This window comes from Atractosteus spatula, chromosome 10 (assembly GCF_055471065.1).
Source record: "Atractosteus spatula isolate fAtrSpa1 chromosome 10, fAtrSpa1.hap1, whole genome shotgun sequence".
Lineage (NCBI taxonomy): Eukaryota > Metazoa > Chordata > Actinopteri > Semionotiformes > Lepisosteidae > Atractosteus > Atractosteus spatula.
Window position 1 is genome coordinate 27,689,638 of NC_142715.1, and position 20,809 is coordinate 27,710,446.

Sequence of the window (20,809 nt, forward strand, 5' to 3'; positions counted from 1 at the left end):
GCCCGGATAGCTCAGTCGGTCGAGCATCAGACTTTTAATCTGAGGGTCCAGGGTTCAAGTCCCTGTTCGGGCGTTTGTGTTTTCCTTAAGTGTATTGTGAATTTAATTATAAATCGTATTTTATCTTCCACTCTTCTAGCTGTACTGTCGATATTTTAAAAGTTAATCACTTGTATTTTCTTTAGTGTTTCCTTTCACAAACTGAAAATGTTCAAGACTATTTTGTCACCACACTCCATGTAGATAATCACAGGAAAAGAAAAGGAAACGCAGTGAGGAGCTCACACAGTGAGTACTCTTGAATACAACAAGAGGAAAGGCACACTGTACATCTGCGGAACATCACGTCCGAGTTTAAAGTGACGGCTTCTATTTCCACTGATGAATGAGACAGATTCATGAGGAGATCCTACGCACAACTAAGCGAACACATCGCTATTTCGGTCTGATGTAGAGGCTCCATATGTGTCAGCAGTACTATAAATGTAAGTCTTATACACTTTCAGGGGCTGCATCTGTAGCGCTTCATCTAAGAAGACTGTTTTACTTTACCACACGGTTACATTCACCCACCCAATTTATTCTCAGAATACCCAATGGCTCAATAACCCTGTTTTCCCCTGGGAACCACCAGTGTACAGTCCCATTCCATTCAAAAATATAACAAATATATTAAATTAATATATTCAATGAACAAATATATTCAATGAACTGTGTAACACAAAACTGAAACTGTTTTTTGGGATGGCTGAGTGGTTAAGGTGTTGGACTTAAGCCCAATAAGCAAATGTCTATGCGGGTTCAATCCCTGCTCCTGTAACTTGTTTTTGAAGTGACAGAACACTTTGAAGATTTACACTCTATTAAAATATGTATTTACTAAATTTCAGTTCTCTTCACTCCCTGGGATAACTGAACTCTCACTATCACATACTTAAGGCTTTACATGCATTAGCTGTGATACAGCTCCTAATAAAGACAGAATGAAACTGTATCAATAATAAATGACATGTTTTAAACAAACGTGTATTGATAAACTTCATTAATAATAAAAGTGGTGTGACGGGAAAGCAAATTAAATATTACAATGATATTCCAAGCAACTGATGTGTGCCGGAACCAAATGTCATCCACTGTGGGCTTTGTAAATTGTTATAAAAATTGTAAGTGAAGTTGAGATAATTAACAATTTGTTGAATCCTGCAGTTACAGATTAAAATGTGAGAAGATTTTCTCTGGGTTTATCTCTGTCCTAGTGCCTGATGTGAATATGCTGAACGCAGTGTCTTTGATTTATGTACTCAAACAACCAAAGAATCCCATTCTTGTCATCCTATGGTTTGTCAAACGTGATTTTTTCAAAGTGGGTGCGATTTCGTTTAGTCTTTCGCTCTTGTACTAGAGCAGTAATGTTTCTAGACATGCATGAGCATGGTATAGCAGGCTGACAGCAGGAACACGTGGCCCACAAGCAGTGACAGTATCAGAGGTGTCTGCAGTATGTTGGTTTGTGAGCAGCGATAAAATAAAATGCAGAGGAAGCAGGTGTGCCTGCATTAATAAAGCTCCATCGATCGGAAAAAGTAACAGAAGAACCAACCTAAATCCAACAGAAAGTTTCTGCAGCTGAAATCACAGGCAAAACTGCCGCAGGCTTGAATTCACAACCTCAGCATGACTTCACTATGTACTGCTATATAAGTACGATGCACTGACCAACTGTGCCACTGGAGCTGCACAATGGGTTTGTTACATGTCTTAGATGTATTTATTGGAAGGTTGCAGAAATCATAAATCACTGATTTCATTATCTGCATGTTTAATATCCAGGAGAGAGAACTCCTTCAGGTTCTACAGCTCATAAGTGCACTTTAAGAAGTCTGCTTTTGTGAGATGGATCTCCGAGGTGCAGCTTTTTTCTTATTACTAAAGATACCTCTACATTGTAAACTATTTGAAGACCTAGAAAAAGGAACATGGCGTTAGTTGAAATAAGCACTGAATGGGTTAAAACCCACGCTCTTTGAATTGCTAAAGCGATGCCTTGAGGAGAATAAATCAACATACTGTATTCACATAGGTCACTCGGCCACGGACAAGAACGATCAGCTACCACCACTATTATTATCATTATTATTATTATTCAACCATTTGGGGAACAATACAGTTGAACAATCCCACTGTTCTTATGGCAAGAAAAATAACATGAGACCACTGTAAGAGGACGAGTGTTGTAATTGTTTGAACAATTGATTTCTATTTTTACCTCTTATGGGCGACCCTGTGGTATTTCTCTTCATTGTTGTGCACGGGCTAGTTCTGCAGCGATATTTGTCGCAGAAATTTCTGCGCAGCTCCGTATTAAATCTGTTTTCAACTGCAATGGACAGAAGACGACTCCAGTAGATAGCTGTGTAGTTCTGTAGGACCACACACGACACAGTGATAGTGCGGCTCTTAATGGGCCGGTACACAGACCACATGAGAGGCAAGCAAAACGCTTTTAAAATTCCAAAGGCTCACCAAGTCAGAGGAACAGCAATGAACTGAAAAGATCTGTTACAGACGTCTATGTCAACCTCTTTAGAGCTATAAATGCCATTTGTTTAATTTATCTGTAGATTAACACTCCCAAGTAACAGCACTTTACAGTATATTAATGTTAATTCCGCTGGTGGACATTAGCTGGTGTTTTTTGTAACAATTTGTTTGCTCTGCTGTAAGGAATAATAATAATAACATCACTTTATTAACCCTTTACAATTTATTGCATTAGGAATGATCTTTTTGCATACCCCAGCTTGCTCTCCATGAGGCACACAGATAAGGAGAGAGCCTGGGGTCAGAGCACAGGATCTGCCATTGTATGGTGCCCTGGAGCAGTTGGGGTTAAGGGCCTTGCTCAGGAGCCCAGTGGAGTAGGATTCCTCTGCTGGCAGAGGGATTTGAATGAGCAACCTTCCAACCACAGGCGCATATCCTTAGCCACAGAGCCACTGCTCCACCCCAAGTATGTAAAGTAAAGTATAGTAAAAAATATACAGTATATAAAGCACGCAAACTTAAATGTTCAAAGTTTTCAGGCTCTTAAGCATTTTCCTTCACATATGGAAAAAGTTCTATGTGTTCTTGTCACATTTCTCCAAGTAGATAATCTACACAAGAGTGCATGTAACAGTACAGGACATATACTGAGGAATTCGCGCAGCTTTCAGCTCAGTGCAGAGTCCAGAGGGAGGAATCGCTCGCTGAACGATTTCTCAGGAAATCTTGGTTGAGATTCAACAGGTGCTTCTTCAACAGCTATGACATGTTGGAAGACTCATCGAAGTCTGAAGAGATCAGCCTCTGTGACAGAGTGTCCAGTGACACTAACTAACTGTCCTACTGTTCTCTGCTAATGTAGAGGGTGAATGTTGATTTAGGTGAATGTAAGGTTTCTTTCTTGTAAAATATTTTCGAGCGTATTTTTGCTGCTGAAAATTAATCTTGTGTATTTGAATGAATTCTGATATTGTCACCTAATTCTATACATTGTTTCATCAAATTAGAACATTTAGAGGAGCTCAATTGCATTAATTAATTGCATAGTGATATTATTTCTTGCCGTTTAAATACTTCAGTCAAAACTGTAGAGAAGTTGCTCCTGTTTTCACCATTATAAGAACTGTGATGCACCAGTATTATTTACTCTCATAAAAGTATTGTAATTGTATTGTTCTGTTCCGTTACAGCCTTGAGTGACACAAATCTTCTCCTTTACTGCACTACACTTCTCAGTTCAGCCAGTTCAGCACACAAGGATCCTCAGTCAAACAAACACTGCAATCATTTGATAAATGCCATTTCTCATCCTTTCTCTTAGTGTTGGTGCTACTATTGTATACAAAGGAGGCGACTTGACAATGAAAGGTGTAATCATCTTAAAGAGAGTCTTCATGAAGGTGTGTGTCGGCAAGCTCTCCTCTGGCAATTGACCGGGCTTGTGAAGAAACCAATCTCATTCAACAACCATACAAATTGCACAGCTTAAGGCACATGAAGCACAATTTGTGGGCTAATTGACACAAAACAATGTCACTTCACATTATCCACAAAGCTGTTTTGCTTGTTTACCACCTCTTCCTACATTACAGTGAGCACATACTGTATATTTCAGTATCTTTTATTTACCTTACTATTTTACTGTCCCTTTCACCCATGTGGAGATGTATCCACAGCCAAAACCCCGTGTTTCGCCCTACGTTTGTGCCAGTTTTACAATCGGTGTAGGAGCCTGCCTTACAGAGGTCCAGTGGCACAGTTGGTCAGTGTGTGGTATGCATGTAGCTGTGCACAGTGGAGTTATAATGAGGTTGTGTGTTCAAACCTTCCCTGGAGCATTAAGTCTTTTGAACGTTTTCCACCCATAAAACGTTCATTTGCCGTAGTAGTTTCACTGTGACTTTGCAGGTAAAATATTCTTAATGAGAATAATATTTCATATGCGATAAATAACTGAACTAGAAAATATTGGAGAGAAATGGCTAGTCACACTATTTGCAGCAGGCACTCAGACAGAGAAATGTCCTGTCATTAAAGAAAATTCATGAAGAAGAGGAGTGACATCATTGCAAAGGCAATATTTTCTGATGTCTGTCTTGGTTAATAATCATTTGCGTGGGAATTACTTCTGTCATTATTACTAATACTGATAAAAACAGAGACCTCACAGCTCTCTGGAAGTTGGCCTGGACTCTAGAAAGTGTTTTTATTTGCAAGCGGCTCTGGAACTCAACACCTGTTGATGGGTCACTTCTGTCAGATACATCAGTGGAACCCAAGCCCACCTACACACACATTCACACACACTGACAGATATACTGTACACCTACACTCTCACACACATTTACACTCACAGACACATTACACATTTATACACACAATAAGACACTCACACACTCACATATATACACTCACAGACTCACAGATACACAAATAGACACTATATACGCACATAGACACCTACATACACTCTTAGGTACAGACACACTATAACTTACACTAATGCAGATACTGCTAATATTACAACAGTAACACAATCACCAAAACTGACACTATCATTGTTACTAACACTGACAAAAACTACTACTAGACTAATAATACTTATAATAACAGTAATACTCTCATGAAAACTAACATGATGGTGATGAGTGTTAATACTCTGACACTAACACTATAAGTATCACTAATATTACATAAATACTAGCATTAAAACTAAAACTATCAGTAATGCTATCATCATTAATACTCACATAGACACTACACACACTGACAGACATGCCCACACATACACTTACAAATATAAAACTACACACTGACAGACACCACACACCCACGGACACAAACCATACACACACATTCTCAGGCATGCATTCACAGAAACAAATAGACACTATGCATACTCATAGACACACACTTATAGACACCAAACACTCAGAGACCCCACACGCTCACACACTAACAGACACAACTAGCTCACAGACACATACCTCCACACACACAGACACCACACACTTCCAGAAACGCACCCACACACGCACAGATACCACAAACTCACTTAACTACAGATACACTATAACACAAATATAAATACTACTAATACTACAACAGTAACACTATAATTATAATTAATATTAACATGAATATGAACATTAAAACTAAAACAATCAGTAGTGCCACTGTCATTAATACTCACATGAACACTAGCATTAAAACTACCAGTTGTACTCTCACTAATATTAACATGAAGACACTGATATTAGTATTAGTTGCTGCTCGTGACGTCACACCGCTCTCTGTGACAAATGCGAGACACTTAGACGCGTGCAGTGACGAGGCGCCTGTCGCCGTGGTTACCATTCTTATGATTTATAAACACTGGAAAAATGCATTTAAACTGTTACTTACATTCATTTATGAACTTGAAATATCATTTTCTAGCTCTAGGATACAGTTACCTAAATAATAATATGAATTATCATTGTTTAATTTCGGATTGAATATTATTAACCCTAAATGCACTATGGTAATTGGTCGATACAGTCTTTATTAACTGTTTTCTAGATACTTAAACAGGGTCAAGAAAAGAATCAGTACTCACCAATCAGTGAAGTTAATCGATTTTTCTACGGTTCTTCAGTTGAAATAATTGGTTGTCGATAGATAAGTGATCAATAACTCTTCTCCGTGAGCTCCGTGCGCCTGCCGCGCTCTTTCTCTCTCTGATCCCGGTGCTCTGGCTGGTGTCTGTGACGTCACAGCGCTTATTCTGACAGACAGAGCGCGTCTCTGCTGCTTTTGTGTCTTTTTCATGAATGGCAGAGGTACTCGAAATGTTGCAAAAAGAAAAGCGTTTTTTTTTGTAAAAAAGTGAGTGCTGATTTTTATTTTATACAGGAAACGCATGCATGTTGAAACACTATTTAAATTCTATAAATAACTAAGAAATAATAAAGCAAGGAAAACATGATATATGTAAAAATACAATTTGATCACATAATTTACTTCATTACCTCTGGTGGTTATATGTTTTTTTTTCTGTTGTGTTTTTTTCTCTTGTACATGTTTCTTAATCTTCTGGTTGTAGTTAAATTTGTAAATTCTATATGTTTAATAAAAAAAGTTTAAAAAATAGCACATCTCTGCTGGAGGAGACTCCTGGTTTTCATACAAATATAACATCTCCAAAAAACTAAACCGGGCTGTGAAGAGAGGTGATTTATAACAGTTGGAGAAGGAGAGCGACAAACCGAGGAATGAAAATCATTAAACAGAAAAAAAATAGTTTACTTCACAGATTAATGCGTTACAAAGCGTACCCGTGTGGAGCAGTAGAGAACGAGCACAAGTCCCTGAAATAAGCACTTTTAAGGGTTTTACACGAATCTTCAGAGTAAAAGAGCCAGGAGGATCAGACTCCTGATCCTGGAGGTGTATACTGGTTTTATTTCCACCAAGCTCTCACTTCTATAGGTAGTCTGATGATTTCACTTAACTTTATAACTGTAACAAGACTTCATCTAATTGTACATTTATAAGACTGTCTGTGAGACACTTGTGAGAGCAGCTGAATCCCAGGGCTGCTGTGGAATCACACACAGACAGATCTTCTTCTGTGTGATCTGAGTCCCACTGCTCAGAGCTACAGACTGGTCAACTGGTCACTATTTTAGTCACGACCATCGGCCTTTGGCTACTAATAATCAATATACTGATCAGAGTGTCAATACTGGTGTTTACTACATAAATACAAAAATAATTCCACACGCACTTGTGTTATAAAACACTTAAAAAACATGTTTGGAGGTTGATATACATTAAAGAAAGTAATACTGAAGGGCTGGAAGTCCTGGAAAGGGTTTATTGAAGTTTCTTGCTTCTGCCCTGGAACAGAGCCCACAGCTGCCAGATCAGTGACCCCTGAGCCCAGTTCACAGAGAGGAGAATCAGGAGCTCTTTTATGTCTCTAAGAGGGCTGGGAGAAAGGGGGAAAGGGGGAAATGTGACTTGAGTCCATGCTGTTCTGTCTGATATTGTTCATGTAGCAGTACTGATTGTCTGAATATCTTCTGGTTCTGGATTGTGAGGATAGAGAGCAGTACAGCATTGAGCTTCTGTCTGAGTGTGAGTCTGAGCTGTGAATCTAACTGAGAAGAGAATAATGATTTTTTATTCTGCCTCTGAGAATTTTTCTTCTTTGCCAAGTGGTGTTACATCCCCTTCAGATACTCTGCACAGACTGCCAGAGTGAGAGAAGAGGAGAGAGAGATGGACAGATAAGAGCACACACAGCGAGAGAGACATACGTCTTGATTTACTTTGAAGCAAGTTTCAACGGTAAACGCAGACGTCACTTTGAGCACTTGGTCTTTTATAGTACAAATATCACACTGTGCTCTACATGGGCGTGTCTTCAAGATCGTTGTGAACCAAACCTTCTGCTTTCCGAGGCAACTGATTCTTTCGTCGTTAATTCCCAAATCTTCAATGAGAATCAGTGAAACGAAAACCAAGCACATGTACACACTCGCGTCCTAGCGTGAAAAAAATGATGGAAGCATTTGAGAAATAAGAAGAGTAGTCTGAACAGCTCCGGCCTATGAACTGCTCTACAAAGTGATCGCTACCTCCACACCCAGTTTATAACACTGACAATGATGCAGGAAGCACAGCAAAGTTCTAAAACCAGCGGTTTTCTCAAAAGTAAAATCTTCATCTTTTAAATATTGTCATCCATATATTTTCGTTTTTCTCTTTTTCACATTACACGGTTTTGAGAAATAGACTGTCTTGTAATGAAGGCTGCATTAGAAAATGTGTATCTAAATTAAAATCAGGTTTATGACTTTTGCGTTATTCAGCTTTCTTAGCGCTTGGGTCTCGATTCAGATATTGCAATGAAAGCAACAGGGGAATAAGTTTTCCTTTTCTAAATCAAAGGAGATCTGCTCACAAGGAAGTATAAAAACTTCAGCGTTTAATTTTTGAAGACCGCAAATTGTCGAAACACTGTTGCTTCATAAGCTAATAAGTAACGTTTCTGAGCACGCATTGTATTACTAACGCTGTTATTAATACAAAAAAAGCTTAAATTCACATAATGGAATTTGGACGGCTCAAAGTAGTCTATTCCCAGTGGGCAAAAGACGTATAATATACGTCTATTAAACGCATACCTTAGATGTCTAAATGTGGTCTGCAATTCGTCTAGAATGAAATTCTAATATACGTCTAAAGTTATACGTCAATTATACGTCTATGTTTAGACGTTCATTATACATAAATGGTTGGAGTTCTATTATACGGATAAATTTAGAGGACTATTATACATATATGGTTGGAGTTCCGGATAAGTTTAGAGGTCTATTATACGGATAACTTTAGAGGTCTATTATACGTATATGGGTAGAGGTCTATTATACGGATAACTTTAGAGGTCTATTATACGTATATGGTTAGAGGTCTATTATACGGATAACTTTAGAGGTCTATTATACGTATATGGGTAGAGGTCTATTATACGGATAACTTTAGAGGTCTATTATACGTATATGGTTAGAGGTCTATTATACGGATAACATTAGAGGTCTATTATACGTATATGGGTAGAGGTCTATTATACATCAAAGATAGGTTTTATAGGTGTAGAAACAAGTAAACCAAGCCAATGATTAGGTTTAGAAATTTATTCTGAAAATACACATTCACACCTGAAACATATGTATTTCAAATTATACATTGTATACAATCAATCAACAATCAACATATGGGCAATAATCATAAAAAACACAACTAGTCTTAAACTTCAGCTACAAATTCTGGTAACATGGCAATATACAGTATAGTAATGACAAACACAAACTAATTACATTAACACACTAACTCAAAACCACAAATATAGATTTCTATATTTATGTCTTTATTTAGTGGTTTCATTAGTGACAAAGGCTAAACGTTCTTGGAAAAATGTATTTTATGTGTTGCAGAAAAAACTGACTTGCTTTAACAAAATATGTTTACAAATCCTTTCACCTGGCATTTTCGTAGTTAGAAATTATGGAACGCTCTGTTAAAAGCAAGGGAGTTTTTATGTCCGTTGCAGTTCTTTTGCAACATGAATATAATTATATCGTTATTAATTTCTTGAGATACGCGATTCCATATTATATTCCCTTTTAATCAAATTCTAAAAGTATGCTTGTTGACTCCGGTATCACGTTAGTTAAAGACTTCGAAGCTTACAATGTTTAGGGAGAAATGGAATACTGGTGTGTATGTTTTCTTTAAAGTACCGAGACCAGCCATATACTGTATGTTTATGTTAAGATTTCCCTTCAGTGGTAAAATTAGATATGAATATTCAGTACTTAAACGGGCACAGTTAAGACATTAAATATACATATACATATTGTATACAGTACAGTTTGCATACGGTAATATGTTTATGTTACGCGATTAAAAAATAAATAAATAAAACTAGAAGGTCCAGCACCAGCTGGATTCAAACACACAACTTACCCGTTGGTAATCACGCACCTAGACCAGTAGGCTACAAGACAGCTCGCATAAGCAGGCAGGCGAAACAGCCCTACACAGCCCTGCCGCAGTACACGGATATAATCATACCGTTATTAAATTCTTGAGATACGCGATTCCATATTATATTCCCTTTTAATCAAATTCTAAAAGTATGCTTGTTGACTCCGGTATCACGTTAGTTAAAGACTTCGAAGCTTACAATGTTTAGGGAGAAATGGAATACCGGTGTGTATTTTTCCTTGTGATATTTTAAGCTCTAGTTGAATGATAGGTGTCGCATTTTAAATCATTTTCGTAGTTAGAAATTATGAAACGCCCTGTTAAAAGCAAGGAAGTTTTTATGCCCGTTGAAGTAAAACAAAATGCCTGACAAAGTATGGCTTGGACAGATTCCAAGTGCTTGTACAAATGTGCTAAAGAAATTATACTTTGAGTATACAGCTTGTCCAAAGTCATCCATTATTAATACTATTAGTAATATCTTCGGTAAAGGCTTTGATGCATAAATATTTCTGATAAAGGTAGGTTGTGTACTTTTGTCCAACTGAGCAATCTTGCTTTCATAAAATATACCAACATTTTAATGACTGAAGATTAACATGCTGTAATACACTGTTCAAAATTAAAGGCTCAAATGCTGTACATGAGAGGTTAAGCTCCCCCTGGCGGTTTTACAAGGTGACGCCGGATAGTTTCCACGTGACACTGCGTGATACTGCGTGATACCGCAAAATAACTCACCCATTTTTAATGGCTGCATCTGTAAAAGGAGAATATACCCCAGACTGCGTGTAAAGTCCTTCTTGAGGTATGCTTTCAAAATAGCTGCACCAGGCACTTGGACACAGATAAACACAGGGATTTAAAATTCAGGAATATGAATGGTCAATTGCTTACAGTTGGGTTTTTTTACGTTTCGTATTCAGCGATTTGTGTATAAATCTTTTAACAATTCATTAAAATGCTAACAATATGTAAAATAAAAACAACAGCACCGTTAAATGCCGGGGAGACGGGCAGTTTTTTTTTTTTTACAATCAGATTCCAATCTCTAATGCTGTGTTTGAGAGCTGTGTGTGAGAGCTTACTGTACATAACTTTCCTTTTCTCACATTTTCTGACAACTATTCCAAAGGGGCACCCTGTCAAGATGTGAGTCGCTCTTGAATCAGAGCTGGGTGACACGGGCTTCTGTTCTGATATGGTTGTACGAGAAGCAGGAGGAATTGCTTCACTCGTATGAAGCATGAGCTGAATCAGGAGTGAGACATTTCGTGTGTTTGTGCATATGTCAACGCCTGACCTACATCGTAAAACTAAATTAAAAACTAACATTAAGTTGTCAGAGACATTCATTTTTATACAAACAAGGGACAGACAAAGTAATAATTCTTCATTAACTTGTCCTACACTGATCAGACTATTTGAAATTGTCTGATTCAGCCTGTGCAGTTCGTGCTAATTAGAACAACGCCAGTACTGAACCCTCATCACCGAACTGACTACTTAGCACAAGTTCAGCTGCTAAGTTCAGCTGCTCGCCAGCTTTGTTACCACAGCTGTGTGTTAAGCTTTGTGTTAAGTAGTCTGCAGCTTCGTGCAAAACAGTTCGGCAGTTCATTGCAATTTACCCAACGTGTTTTCTATAGCTTTCAGCTGCAGTTAATTTACATAAAGAAAATCTAGTACTGAGGACTCTGATTGGTTTAAAAGCAACATGAGCCAGACAGGAGTCAAACCTACAATCTTCTGATCCAAAGTCAGATGCGTTATACATTACGCCACTGGCCCTAATCTTATGGTGCTCAACTGCACCATAGTGACCTCAGTGCCACTACTAGTAATACATCGCCCCCGTCCATAATTTCTAAGTAAAAAAAAACGTTTTCTATACTTGTCTGTTTAAAAATATTATATCTTTAAATAAGACAAAGGGTTTGTGTGTCGCGCTAAAGTTTCGATTCATTTCAAATGCAAAGAAAAACCATTTTCTTCCAAGAAATCATAAATTTGTCTCATCCTCAATACTATAATCCTCTCTTGTAGTAGTAAAGCATTTTGAGTTCAACCGAACAATATATTAAAGGAACAAGTAATAGGTTTATTCCATGCTGAAAATAGAAGAGAGAAAACACAACGTTTCAGCTATACAATTAACATAATGTTCTCCTGAATAACTACTCGAAAGAAGCCACAGCTCAGGTTTTAGAGAGATTTGAAATCAGATCGATGGATTTAGAGTCCAGACTGCGAACCGACAGCTGACACATGTCTTTTACAGAACCGTTTTGATTTTTTCTACTTTGTCCCCGTGAAGTCATTGTCCTGCTCGCAACCGAGCCCAACACACGGTAATGTCTGGTTTCTGTCGCTGGGTGCTCACCCTGCGGTCCATATGGGTCCTAATGCCCCAGTATAATGAGGGGGACACTAAACTGTAAACAGGTGCCGTCCGTCTGCTGAGAAGTAAAACTGAGGTCCTGACTCTCTCTGGCCTTTAAAAATCCCAGGTCGCCTCTTGAAAGAGTAGGGGTGTAACCCCGGCATCCTGGCCCAATATTCCATTGGCCCTTACCAGTCATGGCCTCCTAATAATCCCCATCTATGAACTGGCTTCATTACTCTGCTCTCCTCCCCACTGATTGTTGATGTGTGGTGAGCATTTTGGCACAGTATGGCTGCCGTTGCATCATCCAGGTGGGGCTGCACATTGGTGGCGGTAGTGGGATTCCCCATTACCTGTAAAGTGCTTTGAGTGGAGAGTCCAGAAAAGCGCTATATAAGTGTAAGCGATTATAATAATAATTATTATTATTATTATGTAAATTGCAATAAAAATAAAATATTTGATTCAAAATCGATTAATGTAAAAACTGATAAAGCTAATGCTTTTTTCAGGGCTATATCTACTTTTAAAAAAAAAGAGAAGTCTGTCTCGATTGTGAAATTTGTAGAAGGTGCACAAGCAGGTGCCTTCACATCTCCAGCTTCAGTCTCGCCTGTAGCTGCGAGAAGGTTAAAAGCACACAAGTGATCTGTAGACGATGTTCAGGGAAGAGAGAATTCTGTTTTCAGCACAGGGAGTGAGAATGAGCTCAGTCCGGCTCCCAGCAGAACCCATTCTGGTTTGGTTACTGTTAGACTGTGCGTCTGAGGCTCTTTGGATCGCAACGTGAAAAAAAACAATTGCTCACATTGAGAGGAAGGGAAGATCAAAAGTTTAAAAAATCAGAACCAAAGATTTGGATCCGGGGCCTCATACTTATCAAATTATTAAAATAATAGTTATTAAAATTTCAGATTGTGTTTCTGCAACATTTCGTGCACAGTACGCCATTTTTATCTAAAAATAAAACAACAGCCACAACAAGGGCTTTACACGCAGTCTGGGGTATTTTCCCCTTTTATATTTTTGCCACTTTATATTGAACCTGTTATACTCCCAAAAGTGCACAGTAGCTTGTACTTAATAAAAATGTACAATTCACCGCTGGTATAAACAGCGTGCCGTGTCTGCCATTATAAGCATTTGTTTAAAAAATAAGTCCACAATACGATAAAAACACAGAAAGCACAAAGTTAATAATCCAACGATACAAAATCAATACCAAATCATAAAGCCAATTAAGTAGCTATCCTTTGAAAACAGAGAACACCTTTATATCTACAAAAAACTTGACATTTGCATTACAAAATGTATTTTTGAATTACAAAGCAGACAGAGTAGTCCCTTAATTCATAGATCAGATCTTGGCCAAAACAAGACAATCAGACGGGAGCTGAATTCGGAACAGGAGCCTCTGCTTCGTCGTTTATTGAGCTTTTGATCAATGACTGAATTAAAGAGATTCACTATTTTAACTCTTTGATTAAAATACACAAAAAGCACCTTCCTTCAAGCCAGAGTCGAACCAACAACCTAAGGATTCCCAAGTGTTTCTATTACAGCTCCCCACTCTACCAACTGCTCTCTGGCACATACTGCCCAATCTAGTGAAATGTTCCAGATGAGTAAAATCCCAGATCGACATTGTTTCCAACTCGTTTCCTTAGTTTTTTTTACCTTGAATTTAAGCCACAAACCAGGATTCTACTGTACAAACTTCCGGGGATATTAAAACATGTTTGATGGGGCATCAATCATTCCAGGCTGAAATTGACACCTTTTTTTTTTCTTGGGGGAAATGAGGAACAAAACTAAATGTCATTCTGTGTTTCGAAGAAAAGCCGTACCTGGGAGACTCCTTCTCTGAAGAAGTTTGCCATCACCCTGCAAGGGAGAAGAGCCATCAATCACTGAGACAATTAACATTAAACACGTGAAATAAAATTGTGATTTTTTTCCCACTTAAGGCTTCTATCGTTTCTACTCTAACGAGAAAAGCTTTTCATCAGAAGTGGGATTTGAACAAATGTCTCCAGGAGAAACTGCTAACTGACCGCAACGCCTTAGACAACGAGCCTTCCTGCCTGTGGTTATTGTATTGAATTATATGTTTATAAGAAAAAAGTGAAATCAAGTAATGAAGGAAACGTATTTTTTTCATGGAAGAAACTAGTACGAGCAAATGTAAAGTTTAGAGCAGCGCTCAATAAAAACGATCAGAAACCGAAAGCGCTTCTTTTGCGGATCAGTATATTCCAATACCGGTGGTTCTGCAGAAGAAATAAGCCGAACTCCAAACACTGTTGCCATTACGGCTACTCTGGCTGCAGCTGCTTTAAGATCTACTCAGCGGGCACAGGTTGTAGGAGGTCAGACTGGTTTCCGCTGTCTAAATAACAGTGTGCGAATTTAAACTTATTTAAATAAGACTATTTACAATGTAATACATGCTCCAAAAGCGTTAATACTGCACTGGCTGCTATTTGAAACGCCTTCATAAATGACGCGTAATAGAGATTGATGCAGCTGGCTTTTATGCTTCACAATACATTGGAATCAGGAAAATATACTGTATTGTAATCAGGAAAATAAATCAATTATTAATATGCAATACAACGTCTGTTCTTAAAAATGATAGCTGTTTTACACTGACGTTGCTCTTTATAAGATAATCCAGATTGTGAAGACGACTGCACTCTCGCAGATCAAAATATTACACGAAGGATGTAAAGCACACTCTAAATTTATCCGAATATTTGATTTCCGCGATCCGTTTAGGCTACAACAGGCAACTTGGCGCTTCTCCAGCAAACCATTTCTCAGTTTTGTGAAATACTTGTGCGTCCAGCACACCACTACCTGTAGCTTGTCAGGATGGCTGAGTGGTCTAATGCGCCAAATTTAAGGGCTCTTGTTTTTCCATTGCTTGGGTGTTTTGGTCTCTGAATAGTGGCGTGGGTTCAAATCCCACTTCTGACAGCTACCGTCTTTTCCCTGCCTTGCGTTTTTCCTGTCTTCTTGTGCTCGCTGACAACGACAGGAAGAGGAAAACGGAGAAACCGGCTTGGGGGCACATGATGGGCAGGGAAATACTTCTTGAACACTTATGCGATTAGCAGAAAGTCAAATAGGCTTCGATTTTTGCCTTAAGAACTGTTTGGGCTGCCTGTAATCGAGGAAAGATTAACTGCAAAGTATGCATTCAAATGTGAAAGACTGAAATATAAAACCACAAGAAGACTTATTAAAAGAAACATTGTTTTCCTTGCGGTTTCTCCTGTATTTCACTGGCTGGAGACGCTGTGTCCGGGCTCAGCGGTTATATAAGAAAAGACACAGGCGCGGTTCATGGTTCTGCGCTCACCGTGCGGAATGCGCGTCTCTTCTCTCCTTTAATACCTTCATACACTCCTCTCAAACCACAGCAAATTCCCGGAATATTTCGGTTTTACCTATTTCACAGGTAGTGGGTCTTTCCCAACACGCTGAAAACAGGAAGGTATTCCTGATCGTAGGCGAAGATGTGCAAAAATAAATTTCCTAAAATCCAATAAGGTCCAGTCACGTTCAGGTACTATTCTGATGTAGATGAATATTTTTGGCACAGCTGTTACAACAAACAGGTAAATAAACTTTTTTTATTATTCCATTTGAGCTGTAGTTTTGAAAATGTTTTTTTTCCATTCATTAAATAATACAAAACACAAACCCACCATAAACGTCTGACCATTGATATTCCTGAATTATAAGATCGTACACATGTACAGCGAAATTCGTGCAAGAGTCACAGCTGGTAGGCAGTTTAACGAATATGATGCCTTTCAGGGGCCGAGTATTAGACACGCGTTATCGTGCGGAGCTTAGTCTTCCTCTAACGCAGTCTTTGCCTCGGACCACCCCTCTTGGCACATTAGCCCTTTAATTTTCGATTTTCTGTATAGAACACCGAATATCTTGAGGAAGTCTGTCAAGCAAAGACTGCTGGATAATTGAGGTGCAAACATTGGTTCAAAATCAACATCCTCTGCTATTGCCGTTGATTCTTTGAGAGTTTCTTCAAGTTCTTCATCTGACCTTCAATATCGAGGGATATTGAGCATAATACCGTACTATTTGTAGCTTTCTTTTGATCGCCCGTTTTATTAAAATGCCAGCCTCTTTTACAATTATTTAGATGTTTGGCAAGGTGTAATAGCCCCCCTCGCATCCTCAGCTATAATATTTTAAAAGTACAACAAAATTACATTATATTGAACAGCGTTTATGTTAACATTTATATTCAAATTAAAGTAAATATACGAAAATATTAAAATACAACTTCGGCGATCTGTCGTTTTTGCTTGTCAAGTTCTCAAACAATTTTGCGTTGTATTTTAAATTACTTTAGCTGAAGATGCAACGGGAGCATAAGTGAATTCTCCCGCCACCCACTGGAACATATAATTCCATGGGTGAATACTAACTGCTCGCAAGTTGCCAATATCGGAAATTATTGGAAATTCCCGGTAATGTTGACTCTGGTACTCAATTGTTTACTACTGCAAATATCAAAATAGTTCAGGTTTTGCGGAACAATTAAATTTTTGCGGTGATGATGTTTACTATAGGAAGAAGTGCGTCCCTGGGTGGGATCAAAAAACCCACCTTGGGGTTAATAGCTGAACACACTAACCGATTGCACCACAGAAATGCTTACACCTTGATTTTTTCATTTACATACTTTTGGTGAACAAAAAAATTCGCTCGCATTTCATCTTTCGCAAGCTATATGATTTAAAAAAAACAAGTTGTTCTTCAAAGGAAATGAATAAACGCATTAAACCAAATCAAGACTTCTTTGAGTGTCCCAAATTACATGTTCTGTAAAACAAGACAGGAAAAAAAGGTACCACTGGAATTCGGATCCAGGATCTCCTCTTTATGAAATAGGTGTTTTAACCAGCTTTACCAGAGCACCGGCAGAACACTATTCTTATACAGGTGGGTACCCACCCTCAAACCTTTGTTCTCCCGCTACTTTACCTTTGCCTACTTCCCTGTCTCTCTCACACCTGAAGAAGGCTCCACGGCCGAAACGTTGTGCTCTCTTTCTTCTTTTTTTCAGCATGGAATAAACCTATTACCTATTTTTATACAGCCGCTTGGACACACTGCTCTGAGACATCTGAGGTCGATGTGCTGAGCCTGGTCGCCGAGCAAAATCATGCCCAAGGGGGGGGCTGCTTTCGTGACGAGGTGGCCGATGGATGGCTAATCCATTGTGCTTTGCACGCGTGGGTTTGAATCCCATCCTCGTCGGTTTATGTCTTCGACTTGTGATCTGTTTTTAAGTCGGACTTGCTTTCTTTAGCTACTGTAGTAGAGCAGTTATATTTCTAGCGTTGGCTGAACATGGCTTACAGCAGTAGCTGACAGATATAGTCTCTTAATATTTAGGTTAAATGTATGCTTTGTACTGCTTTCACCTGATATTAATAGTAGTCCTGATGAACGATTTAGGGACATGGCGCATCTTGAAAATGTTCTTGTTAATTTCAGTTTGGAAAAAAGGCACTCACCAGAAGCAGAAACTGGTCGTATCTGCAAAATGCGCAATGCAATAGCATGTCTTGTCTTGCTATGAGTCCTTATCTGTTACAGGAGGCGTTGTAGGACTTTTTTAGCTCAGAAAAAGCTATCAATTCATCTTACATTTCTACTCCATCAATATTAGCAATGTTATCTTTACTAAGCTCTAAATAAACACAAATTTTAAAATACATTTTAAAATAAATCCTATTCCATATATTGTAACTTTTTGGTATTTAGAATTTTTATCTGAGGATGCAAGGGAAAGTATTATACAAATGTGAAAGAGGCTTGTATGTTAATACAATTTTCCATAAAAAGAAAACCAAAATCCGTATGATATTACTGTCAATATCACTTGATATCAACGTTCAGTTGAAAGGTTTGAAGAAACTCTCAAACAAGCAACTGCAGTAGCAGAGAGTTTTGATTTGAACCGATGCTTGCAGCTCAATACTCCATTCGTCCTCGAAAGAAGCAAAGACAAGTATGTTTTGAGTGTCTCCATGATCCTCTTCTCAGTCCAAAAGAAAGGTTTTATATGATCCTGATCCCACTAGAAAAAGGGTCAATTTCCGCCTGCACTGATGTCCCTTCAAACGTTTTATAAGAACTCTTGACGTTTATAGAGTAGAAGCCTGGTCCATTTCTTCTTCTGAACGAGACTATGGGAGTGAGTATTTTGATGTCGAACTGGGATTTAAATAAAGAGTAACACTACACTACATGGGGCTACACGTGTGACAAAGCGTTTACTTTTCGACCTCTCGATAGCTCAGTTGCTAGATCTTAAGACTGTAGAAAAAACAGTGAGTATTTCTTATGTCCCTGGACTGAATCCAGTTTGAAGGATGGTGTTTTCTTGTTCCTTAATCAAAAAGTGAAAATTGCTAATTTGTCTTTCACTTTGACATTCACCCGAAAGCTCAGTATACAAAGAAGTAAAGGCTCCTGTTCTGAATAATCCTCACGTCTGATTGTTTTGCTTAGACCTTTAAAATGTACACTGTGGACTGTTTGCTCTTCCTAACACAACTAAAAAGCCGCCGACAAACTTACCGATCGGGAGTTTAGTTCAGTGATAGCGCGCACTTAAGACGCTCCGTTTTCTATCGCCGGCATCTCTGTATTCTTTTTAAACGCGATATTTTTTATTCTTCGTGTGTGAATTTCAGGGAGACTCATAAACCCTTTGTCTGTTTTAAAGATACATTATTTTAAACCAGACATAATGAAAGACGTAGTAACTAGACACACGTACAAACCACATGAATAGTAGCGGCTCTGAACTCAATGTGGTGCTGTATGGGAATGCAATACAAACGCCAATGGCACAAAGGATAACGTGTCTGATTACGGATCAGAAGACTGTAGGTTTCTACTCCTTCCTGGTTCGTGAAAAAGCTTTTAAACCACACTACTCAACACTGACATCGTAGTGTGTGCGGTCCTGCACAACCTTACTATCGACTAGATGAGTCTTCTGTTCTATCTCCGATTCTTTCCGCACATTCCTGCTATTTCACCACCGTTATTGTAGGACAACAGCCACAGACACCAGAAGATATATTATTCCGAACAAATGTCTTAAAAATATTACGTTGAAAAGGGTGACAATAAGTTTTTGTTTCTTTAAGGTAACCTTACGTTTCCCTGTAAAGTTCACATTATTTTCTGTAGCCGCAAAACCCCAATATTTCTGCTGTCTCCCGAGAAACACAAGCGTGGAGTCAAATCATATTAAATAACACATCTATTAATTTAATACCCAGATGTGACAGAACACATGTAAGACTTACACACAGCCTTAAATATGCGATAGGGAATTTGCAGGTATCCTGGGGAGGGAAGAGAACTGATATTAAGGAAATACATATTTAAAGGGGGTGTAAGTCTTTAAAGTGTTTTGTCAAATCTGGGTGTTAACTGAATAGTTTTTTAGCATTATTTATTGTGTTTTGACTCTATACTTGTGTTTCTCAGGAGACAGCAGAAATATTGATTTTTACATTTATATTCACATTCCCGGTGATATTGACTTAGGAACTCAACTATTTACTTGTAGTTTGACTCGTGTCAAAAGTTGAACATCTCTGCAAACATCAAGATGGCTAAGGACGTGGAAAGAAACTCAATCACATTTAGAGAAGGTAATGTTTAGATCGGATTAATTCGAAGTGTGTCTCTGGGTGCGTTTGATCTACCAACGTTGTGATTAACTGAAGGACACCCTGATTGAGTGTGCCATAGAAACTGACACATGTCGTATTTCTTCTACATTCACAGATTTTTGGCTAAAGTAAAAAAAAATCGTTGTCATTTTCTTGCCAGCTGGCAGTAATTCTTTTGCATTGATAAGAAAGATGAACATTTTATCTTTCGCAATGTGTGGATTTCTTGAAAAACAAGTTGTGCCGAAAACGAAATGAACACTTCCTTTAAACATAATGCAGAAGCATGTTGTCTATAACAATAAACGGTGCGTGAAGACAGGCACCGCTGGGATTTGAACCCAGGATCTCCTGTTTACTAGACAGGCGCTTTAACCAACTAAGCCACGGCGCTGGCGAAGCGCTGCCCTTTTAAAGCCACTTGGACACACCTCTCTGTCACATCTTTGTTCGGTGTGCGGTGAGCCTGCTCGCTGAGCAAGTTGAGAAAGGATGTGAAATGGCTTTTATCCAGCAATCTCATTACCAAGGAGCTCGATCTGCTTTTGATGATTTACAGGGTGTCCAGTGCAACACAGGCGATGGGCTGCTGGGATTTGGAGCC

At 38.5% G+C, this 20,809-nt stretch overlaps 2 non-coding genes across 2 annotated transcripts; one reads left to right on the forward strand and one right to left on the reverse strand.

The window, feature by feature from the left end:
- On the forward strand, window positions 1–73 carry trnak-uuu (transfer RNA lysine (anticodon UUU)). The gene has a single exon. It is a non-coding gene; the product is annotated as a tRNA-Lys (tRNA).
- Window positions 74–20,525: 20,452 nt separating this feature from the next.
- On the reverse strand, window positions 20,526–20,599 carry trnat-agu (transfer RNA threonine (anticodon AGU)). The gene has a single exon. It is a non-coding gene; the product is annotated as a tRNA-Thr (tRNA).
- Window positions 20,600–20,809: the final 210 nt, after the last annotated feature.